Source organism: Hetaerina americana, unplaced genomic scaffold, assembly GCF_022747635.1.
Source record: "Hetaerina americana unplaced genomic scaffold, ioHetAmer1.1.p SCAF_1, whole genome shotgun sequence".
Classification (NCBI taxonomy): Eukaryota; Metazoa; Arthropoda; class Insecta; order Odonata; family Calopterygidae; genus Hetaerina; species Hetaerina americana.
Genome location: NW_027286069.1, coordinates 7,323,675 through 7,345,093, shown reverse-complemented (window position 1 = coordinate 7,345,093; position 21,419 = coordinate 7,323,675). Strand labels below are relative to the sequence as shown.

Here is a 21,419-nt window from a genome sequence, read left to right as displayed (position 1 = left end):
CCACATTTTTTGACGTGCTCCACAGCATTATTCCAAGATGATACTGATACTAATTGTAGAGGTTGGAAAAATAACCGAATTAAAGTTTATATTTTGTGTATAACTCTTTTTTGCAACGCATTACTTCTTGGCTTACGTCCGAATCAATTACATTGAATTGAATTGGAAATGCGCGACAAGACACGTCCGGAGTTTGCTCCTCTTCCTTGTTTCATGTGCACTTGATGGTATCAAGAAGATAACTTTTTAATAATTAGGAGATAGATTAATAAACTTGCCCTCTTCCAACTCGAGTACTTTAGTTTTTGTGAGTGATTCAAAATGTATCCTGATAACCATCTTTGTTTACATCTGGCTCGATATGATTGTTAACAATCCAGTCAGTGACTTAATGCTTTGCCCACTACATGGTGGGATTCTTAGTTTGAGGATCTTACATACTGCTGTACGGTCTCTGGTCTATTGCAATAATTTAATTTTCATGTAGATGCATTCATAGCATCCTTCCGAAGTAATCCTCGTAATGCATGAGTGAATCATTTCAAATCGGAGTGAAAATGCGCACGTACTGTCCTTCCTCCCTTAAAATATTAACTTTATTTAAGAATACTATATACTCTCCACAAAACATTTTTATGGCACACGCATAGCATAGGCGTCATCCTCAAGTATTATTAAAAAGGTTTTGCGGAAAAGACATAGTATTTTTCTTTCATTCAAAAATGACTTTCCATGTAGTCAAGCCTGATACCATCGAGTGTATGAACGTTATTTCCTCCTGGGATTGTATAAAATTACTTTAACTTCCTTCGTAAAATGCTACAACACATCTGCCTGACCCTGAAGGTGTGAAAATTCCGGCTATTTACCCATTTACCTATTAATAATAAGTAACCACTTATTTTATCTTTAAACATGAAATACATTCACACCAAAAAATTTATTGGTGAGTTTTCCATTATCCATATAAGTTTAAATTTTATTTCGAAGGAAAAAATTATCAACTCTTACTCTAATCCCTTCAATTACTTCATGATCGAAGTCAATTCCTCGGCTGCTGTCGCTGACTTCCTGTCGCCCCGCGTATTTTACTGTATGGTTAGAGTCATTCGAGGTTTCATCGCAATAAAATACTTTCCAGCCTGACGTAAGCACTACTGGAATTGTTTTAGGAAATACTTGTCTTTAGTCAAACAACTCGCCGAAGTACAGGCTTATTTTTTAATTCACGGTAAACCCTGAGTCTCGTTGGCCAATATGGAAATTTATTGGAGTTAACGTCAGGAAAAACCTTCAAAATCCAACTCCAACTCGTCGAGTAGTTTGTCAACTTTGAAGGAAACTCTTTTCTTCGATGCAATGTATGCACTTTGCGGGAAATAATCTCTTGAATAAACTCGTCAAGCACAATGCGCGATCGGCCACGACTCTTTTTCGGCGAATTCTTTTCACTGTTCACACTTTCTCGCCTTTATTTAATAACATTCAAAACTGTTTACTCACTCACGCTCGCACAAAATTCTTCTATTTGACACTACTTCATTGGTAACTTTATTGGCTACACTATTTACTGGTATCTATAACTAAATTACCTGACATATCCCTGTCGAAATAGTCTTTAATTTTCTTAATAATATCACGCACTGTAAAATTCTTTGGTCTCCTTCTGCCACGGTTTTCTTTATCGGAGTCTTAAGGTTTGGTAGTCTAATTTACGAGAGGTATCTTGCCCGCACTGCATTTTTAGTAAAACTGAAAGAGCGAGTGACTGAAAGAAACATCTTTTCCAGAGAAAAAAATTGGTTTCAATTTTTTGGGCTAGTAGATAAAAAAATAAAAATGAAAAATATTCTCCGTTAGAAATGACAAAATAGCATGAATTTTACCTACCACAGATAATAGCATATGAACGGATCAGAATACCTGGGGAGGGAGGTTTTGGATGCAAGGCGGAGGGCATGAAGGAAATTAATAAGCCTGAATCATCAAAGTTGTGTCGAGGGGCTCAAAAGGAGGTAAGGAATGGTATTTCGCTCTTGCCCAAAGGGAGCGTTGCTCATTTACCTGAATTGTATGCTCGGTATCACGCAAAACTGGTTTTTCTTACGGTGTGAAACATTTAAGCTGATGAACGGAGGACCTTTTTCAATAACTATGCAATTATATACTATTGAAGTATTTCTTATTGCTTTCCTTGCAATGTTAATATAAGGGAATGTAATTAGTCTTATAAGGCTCGTTGGAAAATGATTCAGCCGCGGTGGAAGCACTGTTAATCCGTTTTGAGTAGCGCGCGCTAGACATAATGACGCAGCAAGCAGTTACTCCTACATATTTTCAAAAAATGTTCGAGGATATAATTTGTAATGAGCATAATGGTATATTTTAGAATCACATAAAGTATAAATTAATTAAGACGTGTTATTTTAATTTTTCGAATAAATATATGACGTAAAATACCCCGATCGGATAATTCATTTTTGGCCACTCAAAAGGTATCTCTATCACTGTTTTCATTTTTTAGATCGAAACTTAATGTGAGATGATCTTAGAGACGTCTATCAAATTTAGATTGCAGCTTTGCTTGCATTCCCCAGAAATATAAAGGAATCTCCTGCTCACCAAAACGACTAGGGTTTCCCCTCTCATTTCCCGCCCCTGGCAAATATGTTTTACAAACGTGGTGATTCGATCCTTAAATCCCCTTATTGCCAGGCAAGAGTAGTTTATAAAAATCCTATGAGTAGACCGGGTGCCATTTACCAACATCCGGAATGAAAATACGTGACTGAAGAAGTGCAATATAATCATAGCAGTCTGGAACAAAGGTTAATTAATGTTCTAAGAAGGAAACGTGCGTGGAAAATGCTTCTGCGTTGCACAAGAAAATAATCTCAATTATCTTCCTTAATTAGTTAATTAATTGGATAATTATCCTTCGACGGACTCCTTCTCACCCAACCATCCTCTCACCCTTCATGTGTGTGTGCGTCGCCCTGGTAATTAACTTTTTATCTCCATGGCCTAATTCTTGCCAAAATGCAATTTCTGATTGAAGTTACCTACGAGAAAAACATTTTAACTTAGTTTTTCTCAGGATATAAGATTTTTATCAAGTTTCATATTGGAGCTGATCAAGTACTAAGCCTTTAGTGATGGAGCTGAGGGAAGGTGAGAAATTATTGACCTCAAATTCGCTAGCTTATGTCTCTTCGGTGGCAATATGCAGCAGGAAATAGAAACGTCGGAGTAAGAGCCAGGGAGAGAGGTTCGGTGAGTACATAAAAATGAATTAAGGGATAAACATCTAGAAATCTTCGTTAAGATGAATAACCCCATCGAATGACATGAATAGCCATTATTTTCTTTGATTACTTGTTTTGTCTATTTTGCAGCAATCTTCCGGGCAACATCAAATTTATTTACAGCCAATTTGTGGTGCACGCATACATTGAACATAAAATACGAGTATAAAAAGATCTTTACCACTATATTTTCTCCAATTAACCAGCTACCACCCTTAGGTCTAAAACAGTGTTGAGGAAGATAACAGGAAATCACAGGAGATTATTTACCTAGGAATGCATGATGGGCACAAATTATAATATAAGTCCTGACAACTACGGAACCCGGACCGCCGAGCCTTGGGTTATGCCCAGCGGGGGAAGAGGCGAGACTTCCGCGGTCGTCGTTACAAGAAATCCTTGGAGAGGTGGATCAATAGCAGTCAGTAGCAGTGCATAAAACACAGGGAACAACCTAAGAAGTTAATATAGGGAAAAGATGAGGACCAGGGACATATAAAAAATAGATATAGAAAGCCGCAAACGAAACTATAGGAACAGGTATCAGTAAAAGGACGAGGACACTATAAATTGCTGACATTATCGTTAAAGCCATAGGTGGGAGAAGGAAAGAGGTGTAGATACAGAATGCTAGAGGATTCCTTCCTTCGTGCTCAGCGCATGGTAAAGAATTTTGGGTACAAAGGTTAGACGTAGTAAGAGAATATAATGTAAATTCGTACAGCTTATAGGCATACTTGATTGCGAGAGAGCATTAAGGGGATGAAATAAACCATGGGCACAGGTCATATTCCCGCGAAACTAATTAAAGGTTTAGGAAAATATGGAAGGGAAAACCTTTAATGCGTTTATTCGCTGAATTCGCAATTAGTTACCATCTCAAAATAGGGAAAGGCAGCCATATGTGAGTAATATATAACAAAAAGTTTGATTTCTCACTGAGATAAAGTGGTAATTACAATAATTAATAAGAGGATGAAGATAAGAGATGGCTTTACAGCCATCATGTCACCCGTCAAGGCTGCTTTATCCTCAGGATTACGGATTTCTCCGCAAACAACTGCGTCGTCGGAAAATAAACATATCTTACTAGTATACTACTTACTACTTACATATCTTACTACGGGGTTAATGTCGTCAACGTAAAGAAGGAATAAAAGAGGTACGATAACAATTTCCTGGTCAACACCTGAAGTGACCACTACTATAAGAGCTAACACCATCAATGACTAGCCTTCCTGCGCGACCATTCAAAAAGTCTTTAATTCAGCGCAGAATATTTTTATCAACGCTTGAGATTTAGAGCTTTTTGAGGAGGTTAAAATAAGGTGCATTTTTAAAAGATTTTATTAAATCTAGAAAAACTATGTGCCCTGGAACTTTGCTATCTCCTGAATCAAATATATCAACAAAAGGCGCAAGTTGTGTCTCGCAGGATTTACCCATTCAAAAAAAATGCTGGTTTTTCACAAAATCTCTCCAGATTATCGATAATTAATATTTTGATGATGGTTTTGTACGGCTCAGAAACATGGTCATAGGAGCAAGATGTTAAGTATAGATTGAAAGGTTTTGGAATGTGGGTGTGGAGAACGATGGAGAAGGTGGAGTGGACAGAAAGAAAAAAAAGGGGGAAGTGCTTGGTATGGTTGGGGGAGAGGGAATCGTTGGGAGAAATCCAAAATAGGAATGAAGATGGATGCAGAGCATTTTGATAGGCAATAGGATATTGAGGGCTGATAGAGGAGAGGACTTTAGACAGATGAGGAAGAGGAGGCAATAGAATAGGGATGTTGGACGGAATGGAGGGAGGAAGTAAGCCTGCGGAATTGAAGAGAGACGACTAATTGTAGTGTGCATACCAGGCTGTGTTTTGCTAGGAAAAGCAAAGGGATTGTCGCTGTACCGTTTGGTAGCTTGTGTCCAGTAGAAATTATGACAGCAACTACTAAACTGATATATTAGCCTAGCAATACTTCTACGGCGTAATGAACTGGTAATCTATGTTAGGACACTACCTGTAATTTAGAAAGAATAAAAACCGCACGCCGAAGCCACAAATACAGGTATATACTACCCACAAACAAAATATTGTATACATTCATGCAAGAAAACACCCCACGCACATCCAAACACTCGAACTACCAACTATCATACACATGCACCTACAAAAATACCTGATATCTATCTAATTCCCTAATAGATCTGTCACACTTGTGTTCTTATCATAACAGTTTTTAACGATTCTGTCGGTTTTCTCTAATCTAATTCTTTTTGCCAAATCTTCTCCCAAGGATCCAAAATACTTGCGGCATATTCCTAATGAGTTCTAACTAAAGCAAAATAACCCCTCTCTTTAACCCACTCATTACCTTTGCAGAAAAATTAACTCATCCCTGCATTCACTGAAAAGGTTAAGCACATTGCTCCTCCCTTCTTAAAGATGCTTCTTGTGTCCTCTCTTCTCATATCCCACTTTGATTACTGTGATGTAGTATACCAAGACCTTTCAGGCGTACTGAAAACCTAACTCCAGAGGACCCATAATTCCTGTGTGCGGTTCATATGTGATCTTAGGAAATACGATCATATTTCCGACTCATTTAATAGAATATCCTGGTTAAAGCTAGAAGGCCGCAGGAATATACATATTCTTTCACTTTTCTACGGAATACTTTCAACCCCCCCACCAAAATATCTAAACAAAAATTTTCTCTTCATCAGCTCAATCCACAGCAGAAATACTACGGGTAATAATAAACTTCATGTCCCACACCATCGCATGGAAATTTATCACAAATCTTTTCATGTTACAGCATGCCGTCTGTGGAAATCTCTCCCAGATGACATAAAAAACTCTTCATCAGCAACAACATTTAGAAGAGCACTTCACAAGTTCATTTTCTTCAGGTACTTAACTTAACCAGTATACCCTCCGTCATTCCACTCAGCTGCTATACAGATCACTAAGTCTACTTTTTTTCTGCTTTTTTGTTTTGTCATCTCAAGGGGTAGGAGTTTGCATCATTATTTTTAGAAATATTACGCTTCTTATTACTACGTATTTGTTGTCAATGTCTTTAATTTCTCCATTTCAATTTCAGTAACTTAATAATATATATACTATGTAAAAATGATTGATACAATGTACATGTATCTTTCCTTCAATTAATAGGGTTTTCGCAGGTTTTTCACAACCCCCTTCTCTTCGTGAGTGTTTTTCCTGCGTGGGTTTTTACTAGTTGAGCAATGCCACGCTCTCCTTAGCTTTTCCCACAGACCTCATTCTTTCCTTAGACTTTCCTCATTTTATTGTTCTCTATCTTTACTGTCATTTAATTTGAGTATATGTAGGTGTATTCTTAATTTATATATGTATATGTATGTATGTAAGGGTGTATATGTGCGTAATTATGTATGTATTTATGTATGCGTATGCGTGCATGTATGTATGTTTACGTGTGTATGTGTGTATGTATGTGTGTGTGGATATGTATGTATATGTGTAGGTATGTGTATGCATATATGTATGTATGTGTATGTGTGTGTGTATATATATATATATATATATATGTATGTATGTATATATATATATATATATATATATATACTTTTTTCTTTTCAATGTGCAAATCTGTGCTAGATGAATTTATGTCTGTCTATATGTATTTTTGTGTACACATGAATGTAACTATAAGTTTAATGCCTAATATAATATGTATACGACGATGAGTTAAATGGAAGAAGGGACCATTTGGTCTCAATTTTGCCCAAATAAAGACCTCTACCTATCTATCTATCGATCTACCTCTCCCTACCACCCGTTCAATGAAGTCGAGTTTCCTTAGAGCGGATCCGCATATAGTCCTGATATGTGCTCCCCATGAAAGGCGTGGTTTTAGAACTACCCCCAAATATTTAACTTGATTGGCCATAGTTGCATATGCATTGGCATAGTTGCAACTGTGCATTGGCATAGTTGGTAGTGAACCCTCTATTTCGTAGTTGTATGAATTATTATGTCCGGTTCGCTACTTCCTATGTTCCAAAATTTCAATACTGCCCATTTGTCTATATTAAGCATTAATCCCCATTTCTTACACCACCCTTAGTTTCTCGAGAGGCTCCTAATTTCCCTATAAACCACCGTGTCTTCAGAAAATAACCTCAGATTGCTACTAACGTGTGCGCTTAAGTCAGTATTGTATAATAAGAACAGAAGAGGCCCTATTACACTTCCCTGGGGGACGCCCGAAGTTACATCTCTATCCGTTGAGCACAACCCATCGGTGACTACGATTTGACAAGAAGTCTCTAATCCAATTAATAATTTTCTCATTGATTCCATAGTATTTAAGTTTGTGCAAGAGTTTATTGTGTGGGACTTTATCGAAGGCTTTTTGAAAATCTAGGAATAGTGCATCGACTTGTGTGTTATAAAAGATTTGCTCTTTTCCCGGCGTATCAGCTGCGTAAATTCCTCTCGGGTCCTCCACCGGGTTATATCGTCCATATTGGCCGACGTTTCGATGTCCGACTCGGTCATCGTCTTCAAGGCTTCTGAATGCGGCATTCAGAAGCCTTGAAGACGATGACCGAGTCGGACATCGAAACGTCGGCCAATATGGACGATATAACCCGGTGGAGGACCCGAGAGGAATTTACGCGACTTGTGTGTTGTTTTCGCCCGATCCAAGTATATTGTGAATGAAAAGACGATGTTGTGTTTCGCAAGTTCTGCTTTTCCTAAACCCGTGCTGGTTATGGGTTAGTATTTTCCTACTATCACGAAATCTCATAATGTTAGTTCTCATTATGTTAATTTTATTCAAGCACAAGCATTTTTAATAGAAGAAAGTGTGAGAAATATAATGGCGAACCTAGAGATGAAGGATTACAAGGAGATCTAGCAATACAGAGGTTATCAGGAGGTTACAAGGCTCTCTTACGAACATTTTTCCCGTCAACAAAATTTGTATTATTATTAATTCTAACAGAAGGAAAAATTTGGAGGAATTAACTCTAGCGCTGGTGTATTTAACTACTTCTTCTCTCGCATTTTTAATCTCAACAAAACCAAGGCTAAGTGCTCTGAAAATATTTATCGAAAAACTTCGCCGTCATCTGCTTTGCCTTATACGAACACCTCAAGGTTGACCACAGTTGCACAATTCAAGCTATTTACGTTTCAAACTTCCTTCCACGCCACGATTTGCTACCGCAATAAGAACAAGACACTAAAACAGTTTTCATCAAAAGACCACCAATTTTATGAACGTTAAGTCTTTCGAAATTATCGAAAAGTTTAACTTCACATCACCCCGGGATACATAGTAAGCCTCGGGATTCGGCGTGGATGTGAATTCTTTATTAAGTTATGAGACGCACGTGATGTGCGTAGACCACAGCGGCATTCGGTCGCCCGCAACTCTCGGATTCATTTGGTCCATCCCGCCGAAAGAAATTTGAGCGCACGGCCTTCCTACCGGCGCCCAATCGTAGTGCACGCCTCGCGGGCCACATCCTCTCTATCTGCAAGGTCCTACTCTCTCTCTCGCTCTCCAACCTCCCTTTCTCTAGGCTTCCCTCATCCTCCAGCACACCATTCCTCCTCCGGCCGCAGAGAAAGAGCAGTGTTAGTAGCAGCGGACGTTGGTGGTAGGGAGAGAGAGAGGCCTTCCTCCTCGCCGCAACCGACACCGCCGACGACTCTTGAATCAGTTGGCCATTACCGTCCGGTGTGGCAGGAGCTCTCTCTCCCCTCGACCTCTATATCCCGTTCCGCCTCGCCACGCCACCCCGCGGCGCGTGTGCTTGTGAGTGAGTGAGTGCTCTCCTCTTACCGGTCTCCCTCCGTGGGCTGGTGGTTCAGCGCGCGCGTTCCTGCCGCCATCGTGCCTTTCCCGGCCGGACGAGTCCCCGTCGTTCCAGAAAGGAGGAGACGGGCCTCGTCGTGTGGTGTTGAAAGTAGTTTCCGTCCTCTCTTCGCCTCCAATTGGATTAGAGTGAACGTGAGCGTAGAGACTATCGACCACTTCGCCGAGGATCCATCAACCCAGCGTCCCGCAGGAGACAGTATCCTATCGGTGAGTGAGTTCAACTACTTTGATATTCGAAGCGCAGAAATGACCGTAGGATTTCATTGCGTCGAACGAATGTCCACTTCCTCGGTAGTTGATTTCAGCTCTCGTGTTCAGCTTGGAGTCCTGCGTTTCGTTTCCCGGCAATGGGGGACGTCAAATCCGAACGACGATTCGAGGACGACTCACTGTTGACCAGGTGGTTGAACTTAACCGACCGGTCGGAAACGCAGCGAGTTTGCGAATTCAAAATTAAAAAAACGTCTGCATGTTTAGATGTTTTGGGTACCTAGACAATATTTTCGAATTCGTACGCTTTCACTCGATGTATTTAAAAAGGTTTCAGCTCACTATTCGGATTACACCGTGTTAATGTGAATGGGCACCCATCACTTTAAGGTTGGGTATATCCAACAATGTTTACACCCGCCGGGCCGTAGAGTGGGAGATTCCGAGTCGGAGGGGTCCCGTTGAGGAGCGTTCTCCGAAGTTATAATCCGTCATTAAACTCTCTCAACTCGCCGCTCCCGTGAGCATGACATCACGGTTGGATGTGCCAGGGACGGCCTGGGGTGAGCACAATCGGTATGCGAGCCCAATACTTACCTATAACCGCCATAGAGTGCGGCCATCTACTTGAGCTTCAAACCAAACGGGCGGCTCGGGTTAAGGAGAATAGAGACTACTCCCACTCGAGTGTTTGCCCTCAGGGCGTGAGTGATAACATTTTTACGCCGTTGAAGATTGGACAGAGATTCAACAACAATATTTTGTGGTCATTATTCTTATACTTTCCTAATGATGGTTTTCGTATATTCTCGATTTGGACTATTGGAAGTCCATCGCTCGAGAATTTTTGGATTAGATTCTCGGCGATTGGTAACTTTCGTCTCATCCGCAGCCACAATAACCGCTCTCTCTGGTCTCGTGTGTCATCAGAAGAGAAAGGAGGTGATAAACTTGAGTCGATGGAGTAGTCTTCCGGGTACTTGATTCATTCCGTTTGTATTTACTTGCTTCCGTTCCATGTTGTGCAGGAATGAATCGGCGAGAAAAGGTGGGGAAAAGAAATGGCGGTACATCATCATCATTACGCGGTCATCAACATTAAGACTGCATTTACGCAGCGCTCCACTCGGCTCTGATTCTTGCTAGTCTCTCCCGCATTCGCATTTCTTGTTTTTATACCACGAATTTAATTCTTTTGCCTCCTCTATGCTTGCACCTGGGGCATACATTGGTTTCTTCTATGTGAAAGAAAATAATGATGATAAAAATTGTTCACTGAGATAAGTATTGATAATGTCTAGATGTCAGTAAATTCACTGTTCACACCATTGATTTTTAAAAATGCCATAGCACAACATATATATATATATATATATATATATATATATATATATATATAATTACACATATATAATATGCATATATATGTGTATTTTATTTTTCCCTAACGTACATTTTTTCCAATATATGAATACATAAAATATATATGTATAAGCATGTGCGTGTGTTCATATATATATACATATGTATTATGTATATATATGCATATATATGTGTATTGTGTATATATATGTATATATATGTATTACGTATATATATATATATATATATATATATATATATATATACATAACACTTTTTGAAAGTCTCACGGATGTGAATAATAATGTATAACACTTAGCACTAGTGGATACAGACAAAAACACACAAAAAAGTGAGTGTCTCTTTTTTGTGTGTTTCTGTGTTTTTGTCTGTGTCCACTAGTGCTAAGTGTTCTATCTATATATCTATATATATATATATATATATATATATATATTAATGTTAGAATTGTGGATCTTTTTACCTTTAAAGTACCCTGAAAGAGAGGAATTACGCCTTAAATGCCATGTAAGGACATAAAAATGAATCAGTGGGTACTAATGAATATATTTTCCAATAAAAGTGACGGCGGATGAAAGCAAAACATACCAAAGGTGAACTCGATTTTACGAAATATGGTCATTTTAATTATTTCCTTGATCATATTTGTTCGTTTACATTCTTCCAAGGGCCTCAAAATATGCCCATGGGGACACACTTTTCATACTTTTCGTGGACGGATAGACGCTGGGGTTAAGTGTGTATCTGGGGGCCATAGTGTGGGTGTGTGTGCGAAGGATCCTCTTCCCGTCGACCGCAATGGACGCGACAGATCCCCCTCTCGGCTCCGAGGGCAGAGGCGCGATCGGGTCGCGGCGGCGGATTCCTTATTCGGGCCGCCCGCCCATGCTCACCTTGACTTTGTGCGTCTCCCGCATTTGAGGCCGCGCGCGAGAGAGCGAGTCTCCGCGGGAACGGGTTCAACGGGGCGAAGCCCTCCTCGACGACCCACCGGACGAGAAGAGACGCCCGGGGAGTCTCGGGCAAGCACCTCGATTACCAATCCTCTGCTGGCGTAGCACAATGCCTTGGATGATAACGCAATTTTAGACCGCTTCGGCAACAAGAAAATTATTGGCGTTTGCGTTTCTATTTCCCGTCATCAAATTGTGTTCCTTTGCGTGCAGTAAAAACAAAACTTTTTGTTTAATAACATAGGGATACGGAACAATACTACGCGTATGTTAGCAAATGAGCTGATGAAAATACGTTCTCCTTCCCCGAGCGGCAGAACTTGTGTGAATGCGTGGGCTCGAATGATTATCGTGAGGGAAAACTCGTGGTCGCCTCGGTCGGCGTGCCGGCGTTCATGTTGTTCCTCGCTGCAGAGTGTTCACTAGATGCAGAGAGATTGAGGCTCGCCGGGGGCGCCTTTCCTGCGTGACACGCGCTCTGCTCTGTTCCCTTCATCCTCAAGTGCGTTGGGGATCGCCTGGGTTCTCGGGAGAAAAGCGATCTCTGGCTCTCCATACAATTTGCTTCCCATTATCTCTGATGCCTGCACGCATATAATGCTATTATATATATACATATATATATATATATATATATATATATATATATATATATATATATATATATATATATATATATATGTATATATATATATATATATATATATATATATATAGAGAGAGAGAGAGAGAGAGAGAGAGAGAGAGTAGGGATGTATATATATATATATATATATATCCCTACTCTAAATCGTGATTCCAATGGAAGTAAACTTCAAAAAGAATCCCAACCTGCGAAACACAGAAGGTTGGCGAGTAGGTTTATTTGTAATTCGTCAGTACTTCCAATTTCCACGTTTTTGCCTCATTGTTTTGGTCATGGGGAATAGATTTCCCATACGAGCGATTACGGTTGAATTCACCTGGTGATTCCACCTTCCGGAGGCTTTTCAGATGTTTCTAGTGAATGACAATCCCCAGTTCACATGCACAAGTGTAATATACCCTGGTTGAGAAAATATATTTTTAAAAAATACGCACGGAATTTCCCCGCGGAAGTTTTTATCTTCTAACCAACGCAACCGGTTTTCTCAGCCGAGCGGCGTCTTCACGTGCCGCACCGTAACAAGTTGCGCAGTGTATTATCCATGAAACCTTTCGTTTTTAAGCGTGCCAGCTAGAGCTCCTACCTCTGCGCCTGCTTCTAAAAACAGTATCTACCTTTAAACTATACCACCCTCTAATTCTTACCCAGAAAGATGAATACTTGACTTAAAAAGAAATAATTCTGCCGAGCATCGATGCTGTCAGTTGCTGCACCGATAATCACCATACAGAACGATTTTTTTTCTAATAAGCGTTCGTTTTTATGGCTAATGTTGAGGGTGGTCTTTTAACATTCATGCAATTGCGTCAATACATGGATTCATTGCAAATTAAAATATGGACATATTCAGTCGTCCAAAGTAAAATGATCAGCTATAAAAAATGAATCATAAAATGTGAAAGCATTACTATTTATTAAAATATCACTCCAGCTCACATCAATCATGTATAAACGCGTGCTTTACATGAGGATTAATAAAAATAAAAGCGGAACTCAAGTAAAAGTTGTTCTTTCGTGTGTGTGTGTGTGGCCTCATTTTCCAGCGAGACCACGGCCGATTGCTTTATAAAGAGTGGAAAATTGCTAACCTAATAACGCTGTGTTTAGTAGAGTAAAGGCGTAACACCTCGCTAGGAAAATTTTCTGTGAGCAGCTCTCATTAGCTTGCCATCATATGCAAGTTAAACCCCTTGTAAATCACCGGAAATTGTCACGCCGACCATTTTGGGACACCTTTCTTCATTTTCACGATGAATCATGCTCAAAATAAAACAAATTGAAATGATTAATGTACATAATTACACAATTTCATTGAAATAAGACAAAAGTTTAATGTATAATGCGATATTTCAACGCATATGTTCAAAAATTACTTCGCTGCGTTTCCTTACGTAAATATTATGACTCAATTCTGAAATGTTACTTCTTTACGAGCAGTAACCGGTACTTTCAGTGGCCGCGTCCCCCTGAATTTAGATCCCCTGGCTATTTCGATGCCATATGCTGTTTCGCGGACTTACCAGTGAAAGCAGAGAAAAGACTTAAAACAACATTCAAAGTAATATTTATTTTCTGGGCATGCTCCTTTTTTTAATATTTCTTAAACCGAATGTGGTCATCATTTACAAGAGCAATCACTCTCATAACAAAAGTGACGATATAAGAGACGTCTGGGTAATCCAGACCAATATTATTACCTCGGAAAGATTGGAAAATATCAAAAACATAAGGCGATACTATTTTTATTAGCGGGAAGTCTATAATTTTTAACATTAAGAAACTTAAGATCAGTAATAATTACGGACCATCGAAGGTATGTATAAGCATAATTAAGAATATTTTGGAATTTATGGGCCCCATAATATCTGGGCCTCACTGAAGGAAAATATCTTTAAATTAAGTAGTTAAATTTCAAATAATATTCTCTACACTTGACATCTAGTTTTGCGAGAAGAACGTTAATGTTTGAGGTCATCGGGTACCCTTAAGGTGCGGTTACGCCCAATTGCGAGGAAAGCGAGGGAGATTGATACTTAGGAAATCTTAAAAGCTTTCGATTTCTCTTGTGACAGTGAAGAAGGCACTGTTAGAACTCATAACTATGCAGATTGGCTGACCCAAGAAAAACAAAAAAATGGCTTTTTATCACTGACACATTCAATAAATTATTTTCTTCACACAACTCTTCAGCTTGCTCCGATGTATGCCTCTGGCAGCAGTTTTGGTCAAAACACTTAGTTTTTCGTCATTGGTTTATGCACGCATCACACTTAGCCAACATTTCTTGCTAGAGGCTGCTGTCCAACATCCTCCCCGCCCCCGATTTATTTGACATGATGATGTATGGGTACGGAGTTATTTACGGTAAAGCGTATATTTTTGGTGGATCTAGGGAATAAGCTTCTCTATACCTGCATATCTCTCCTAGGCCAAACAACTCCACTCCTAATAATGCATATTGCATTAAACCAACGCTCAATTCCACATACTGTCATTCTCCCTTCGTGCTCTCGAGAATGCGTCATATTTCATATCATATGCTTCCTCTCCTCTCTGTATCACATTCTTCAGTATTCCGTCGCTTCTCAGGCGTCCCTTTTTCCTGCCATTTACGAATTCATTTATTTAATCTTCTCACTTTCCCTGCAATGCCCTGCACTTCTTGGATCTTTAACTCCACCTATGTTGCACACAAAAGAGGCATGCTGGCTCTAAGTGTAATCCGAATCCCTCGGCATTTACTCACTGTAATGTGGAATGTGGCCACTGGCCGTGAAACTAGGCGAGCTACCCGAGCCCGGTCACCCGACCACAGTGTTTGCCTGGCTTTATCTTAGCCTTGGACGTCCGCGCTCGGAACACTGCCCTCTCACGATCTCTCATTGTTCGGGAGACTTAGAGCTGACGTATTTATTTGACGTCATTAATTTTTTTTCCAAGTCATTCAGTTGGCGGTGAACCTCCTCAGGTACTCCTGAAAGAAAAATGTTCCCTTCCCATTCTTGGTGGAGGGATGATAGCTAAACGCCATCAAATTTCTGCAAACGATTTTTTGAAAAAAGGTCGTATTTGGTTTTTGAGTCATCACTTCTTTGATCCTCAATGTTGGACGGTGTCATTTTCCCATCTCATTGGTGGTACGACACTCAGAGGGTTGTTACTCCCAACAGTGCTTGGGTGGGTTGGATCAGTTGTATTTGAGGCGCTGTACCGCGCTTGCCTTGGCGGGGGAAGGGAATTGGGCTGAGAATTGGTTTATCCAGTTTTAATGCACTTCATGAACGATTCTGATGTATTGAGTCCCTGCATTGAACGATAAATGTAACATTTCAATGGAATTCCTATAGTTACTCCAACACCAGCCGTGAAAGTAACTAAAACCTATTTCTTCATAGTAATAAAGTTTGTCATTAATAAATGAAGAGAAAATATCGACGCACGCGACATTATGAACAACTTTCTATGTTTGGTTTAGGTCTAAGAATGGCAGAGAATTCCATAACAAATAGTCTTGCTTAAATGCCAACTCTTGCCTCTAAACGGAAGATTCTGTCCCATAGTAAATCTAGAATCAGCAATAAGGTAATAGTATATTATAATGTGCAGCTAGGCCTTGTAGAGACTGGTATTGATAGGAAAGTGATTCATATTATGCAAATTAACCAATTGAAGCTACGCTCCCTGAATCAAAGAGCAGTCATAGTTGCTGCTAGGAATGCGTACCTTCGGAAAACCCGTCCCAGAATGCAGTGATTTCCTCGGGAGTGGTTTGCCAATGTCCACTCAGTGACTTCGCATTCTCGGAATTCAATGACCGATAGCTTCAGAGGAAAGCTAAACAGGACTGCCCACCCAGTGTAATCAGATTTAACAAAAAATTAAGCGCAAAAATACTCTAGATGTGCCAAACACGGGAAAAACATCCGCATTGAACTGGTTACGTGGAAATTTACGTAAAACTTAACGTTTTGTTATTAATTTTGAATACTCCGCCGTATTTTACGTCCATATAATTTATGTTTTATCAAATATTTTCTTGCAGCAAAGCTTTAAAGTGACACCTTATCTTTTCGACCATCCTGACCCCTGGCGAGGGAACCGCACGGAAATAAGTGACGCTGAAATATTTAGATAGTCAATCTGATAATATTGAAATGATCGTCATCTATTTCATTGTTTATTCTTAAATTCTCGGTTTAATAACAAACTAAGACGAAAGGTTTTTTTAAATTATGATGTAGCAAATCCCTGAACAATTTTATTATCTCTTCCGACGATTTTCCAAGATGTAAGACTGTTGAAACTGAAAATGATAGAGGTGTGATTTCAATTTTAGATGATTAAAAAATCAATGAAATCTTCAATATTTTTTGTTTTTATTCACATCATATATATTTTCCCCCGAACAGTAAATTTAGTGAAAAAGCACACAAGTGGAAAAACGGATTAGTACGCGCTGTTGTTGTGCACTAAATCGCAATTTTAAGGATTTAAAACGTTTCTTACCCAAGCGACAGCTACACAAACCCTGTGCGGTATACTGTGCAGTCATCTATGGTTTTTGTTTATTGAGTGCCATATTTTAAAGGCAAGCACGAATTTAAATCTAAATCCATTCCCGAGAAAACATCAGGAGATTTTTGAAACTAAACGTACTTCGTGCGTGCATTACATAGTTGACTATATTTATTGATTTAAAACCGAGTCTTCGACATTTATTTTTAACACACACACACACAAATATATACGAGGGTCATCCGGAAAGTAGTACCCGTTCGTGAAATAAAGACACAAAAGTAAATATTAACAAACATAAAAAATTTTATTTGAAAGAGGATACTTTAAACTACTTCTCAACATAATCTCCAAGCAAATTAAGGCATTTGTCATAACGTGTGACAAGTTTCTGTATTCCTGCTGCATAGTCCTTCGCCGCCAGCTCATTGAGATACGCGAGGGACCCATCTTGCACAAATTTTTGCATAATGCAGATGGTGTTTAACAATTTCATGAACAATTGTTCGAGAAACATTGGGAAAATGCTCACAGATGTCATCAATTGTGACGCGCCGATCGTTCCTCACGAATTCGTCAACTGAGCTCACCAGTTGGTCTGTAATGACAGACGGTCTCTCCGAACGCTCATCGTCGTGTGTGTTCCCCCTCCCCATGTTGAAGTTGCGACACCACCGCCGAACAGACGACTCGTCCATTACATTGTCTCCATACACCTCCTTTAATTGGCGATGAATATCACATGGGCGAACGTTTCTTGCATTGAGGAATTTAATCACTGCCCTCACTTCACAACTGGCGGCGTTCTCAATTTTTTTAAACATTGTAAACAATCACAGAAACAACACAGGCAATGCTAGCGTCACGCAACTTGGCTCAGAGAAGGCAGACAAGCCACTGAAGCTATCTGACCTCGTCCAGCGGCTACTCGCGTCGTCAGCACTTCATGCGGCACGAACGGGTACTACTTTCCGGATGACCCTCGTATATGTATATATATATATATATATATATATATATATATATATATATATATATATATATATATATATATATATATATATATATATATATATATATATGTGTGTGTGTGTGTGTGTGTGTGATCATTCACATGGCTATAGATATAAGGAAAAGGGGTAAAAACATTAAAGACGAACACAGGAATGGTGGGGAAGGTGGAATCGAGTACATCAATTTATATCATTACTTAGCTTGGTCTTACTATTCATTTATCTCTTTATGGGTTAAATGGAAGAAGGGACCATTTGGTCTCAATTTCGCCCAAATAAAGACCTCTATCTATCTCAATTTAAATAATCCTTTGTTTTTTAATTGGATGTCGTAATATTGAAATTTATATCAGCCCTTATTTTTGTACTCTGTGGAGGGTTCATCAAAATTGAATGTCTATGCATGCACGTGTATACCCGATTATATTCCAAGGCCTCCGAATGTTTTACGAAGGAACCTGCCATAAGCTAAACAATTTACAAGATCAATCTCAAGGTCTTCAGTTTTAGTTGCAAACAACTCGAAACCTACCATGAATTTTGAGAACTATATTAATTCACGAAAACTTGCCCAACAGCAAATCATGTTAATAAGATTATATGGTACTCTTTCTGGTTCTCGAGCGACTTAATCTGACCTTTATCTCTTGCTGTGACTTGTAATTTTTGATACATTCTCTCTCTTCAAATGATGGAGAAAAAATTTATTCAGCCTTCTCGTTTACGAAATTTAATAGAGGAATGATTAACATTAATCGAATTAAAGACGAAAAAAACTCCTTATTAATATTAAAGATGAATAATAAATACACCTAAATGCTAAAGAGAAAAAAAGAAAAATGTGTACTTTATAATAATTTCATTATATTTATCCTCTTTTCCAAGTATCACTTCTACTCAAGTTGCACCGCTCAACGTTTATTTTTACCCCAAACTAGTTTACGTATAAGGGTTAGCGAAATATAATGATCAATTCCTAGAGTCCTGAATTATTCTTTTAACGTGTGTCCTTGCTGGTTAATGTGTAGAGTCCGAATGCTTCCTCGCGCGATTGCGTTGTAATATATTGCGATCTAAGGTACTCATAATTGCTAGGTTCATGGGACCCAACTTGGGAAACAAAGGCTTATCTGTGAGCCAGTAGAAAACAAATGGAATTATAACTTTGACGAACCAATGAATTTTAATATATATTTAGAGATTTCATAGATTTGGCAATTGCTTGCTTTCAGTTTCAGATGTCAGTTTTAAGAAGAGAATTTTTTTAAATGTTTACTAAAACAAAGTACCCCTATTGGTGTAGATATCCATTTTTCTGCCCATTAATCCATGTGAGGGTATAATTTGAGGCACATGCCCTTCATCTATCTCAATTGCGAGTAATGTGGATGAACTTTGGAATGGAAGTTATTTAAAGTTTGATTAAATGAAGGTAACGAAGAATAACTGTAATGTACACAACGCGTATTACCCAGAGAATACGAGTACGTGCGCTCTCGATTTTTCCTCATTGGCTCTAATAGTAAGAATCGGGAGTTTGAGCTAAGCACGGCCACTCATGCTCCATGCCTCCATTCCCTCACTATTTTCTTTCGCTACTGATATTAACTTACGCCTTCGTCCTTCTCTTTCAAAAATGTCTCATTTTCCATCCTGTCAACATCCATTATAACTAAACGAATAATAAAAAGAAGCGTGATATTTACTTTAAATAGTTATGAAATCAAATCATGTTGTTTTATTACAAAATCCGTAATCATACTATTTCATTTCATTGCCACTTTTGGGAATTAAACAGCGAAAAAAATTTGGATGAAAATACAGACTCTCTAGGCACAAATCAAGACGATAATTAACAAAGCAGTTCAAAGAATTTATTGTAATCATTCGGAAACTGTGAAGAACAAAATGAGTAATGAAGTAAAGGAAACAATAACGCGCATTTAAAATGAATAAACATGATGGAAGTTCCTATGAAGTTAAAAATACCAGTTAATGTATTGTTATTTTCTGTATTTTCATCCAAATACTTCAAAGCATAAGACAAATGGTCGCATGAACGTGCGAAGTTAATTTAAATTTTTCAATTGTTAACATGGTAAGGGATTCGTATTCACGATTTAGAGCATCACTGCACTTTTAATAGGAAAAGATAAATAATGATCAACTACCTAAACTTTATCTAATTTGTTATGTTGGCATGACAAATTCCTCGGATCCGCAACATATATGAAAGGTTGTACGCTGTATTTGATCACAACAGGTCAGGTGTAGATTACTTTTCTTAATCATTATTAGTACTTTGTATATTAATTAGTAACTTCTCTGTTAGGAATACCACTTTTACTAAAGGCACACGCCAAATCTTGAGGTTTATTTCCTTGGAGGCACATTACCGGTTTCTTTCCAAAAAACAACCTCAAGAGAGAGAGAGAGAGAGGTAGAGCACGCCAAGGCCACGGAGCACCTACGTCATCCATTTGTGCCCGCAGAAATTTCCCCTCCATTGAGTATAAACAGGAAAGCACGCCGTTTATTTTCGCCGTTCTGAGCACAAGTGGCGAACCAAGACCTCCTTTTCCTTTTCCATTTTAATGTCATCATGCAAAAAACATTAATCTGCGTGATTCGTAATTACAATAAAAACAATGCCCTTATGTCAATGGAGACATTTGTTTTTTCATTCATGTTAAATATTGCAACTGATGATTAGCACTTTCAAAAGGAAGGGAAAACATTTTTTTCCAAAATATATTCATTTAATGAAATAAATTTCATTTTTGGAGCAATGTAGCTAGTGTGCTCCTTCATATAACTTTGAAATTCCTCCATTGGCCATGAAGAACATGTTATGATATTAATGCCTGCGTTGATCTTTTACGCATAAAATTACATTGTTGCTTAAAAAACGACAATATATTATTATACATGAATTGGTATAGTATTAAATGTAACTTTTAGGTTTTGTGTTAAATTTTGTTGCTTGATTTCATTGTTTATATCGTAGAAAAAGGAGTTATTCACTGTGACGAATTAATTTGTTATTTTCCCCGTTTTACTAAAGAAATATGAAAACGGACTGTAATCATTCCGTATGAATAAACATCATCTACTCGTAAATTCCAATATCGGCGAAATTTCTGAACTCCTGAAAGACTTTTTGCTGAGATAATTAACAAATTAGCTATATTTAATTAATTTTTGGAGCAAGTTAAGTTTCAATTAACGGAGCAGCTGCATTTATTATTTAAAAATTTCGCGAATTTGGTATATGGCTCGGAGTTCAGAATATTGCCTCTAAATTACGGTGGTCATAATTCAAGGAGGAAATTTACCCGAAATGTTCGTTGAAAAATGAGGAAAAATGCAAATTCAGAATCGAGGAGATTTTTCAAATAATTTACATATTAGCAAACAATAACATTTTGAGCTCCTGTACTAAATCCCATTGGCCGGTGGAGGGATTAGGAATTTGCGCTTCGTTCGCTGAGCTTGGACGTGAGATTCGGGAGTGA

At 38.6% G+C, this 21,419-nt stretch overlaps 1 protein-coding gene across 1 annotated transcript in view; it reads left to right on the top strand.

Moving 5' to 3' along the window:
* Positions 1-9,037: 9,037 nt before the first annotated feature.
* Positions 9,038-21,419, top strand: part of LOC139694527 (diacylglycerol lipase-beta-like) — a 211,106-nt gene continuing 198,724 nt past the window's right edge. Inside the window, exon 1 of the mRNA XM_071593054.1 lies at positions 9,038-9,391. The gene's annotated coding sequence lies outside the window, so the exon portion shown is untranslated. The remainder of the gene's footprint in view (positions 9,392-21,419) is intronic.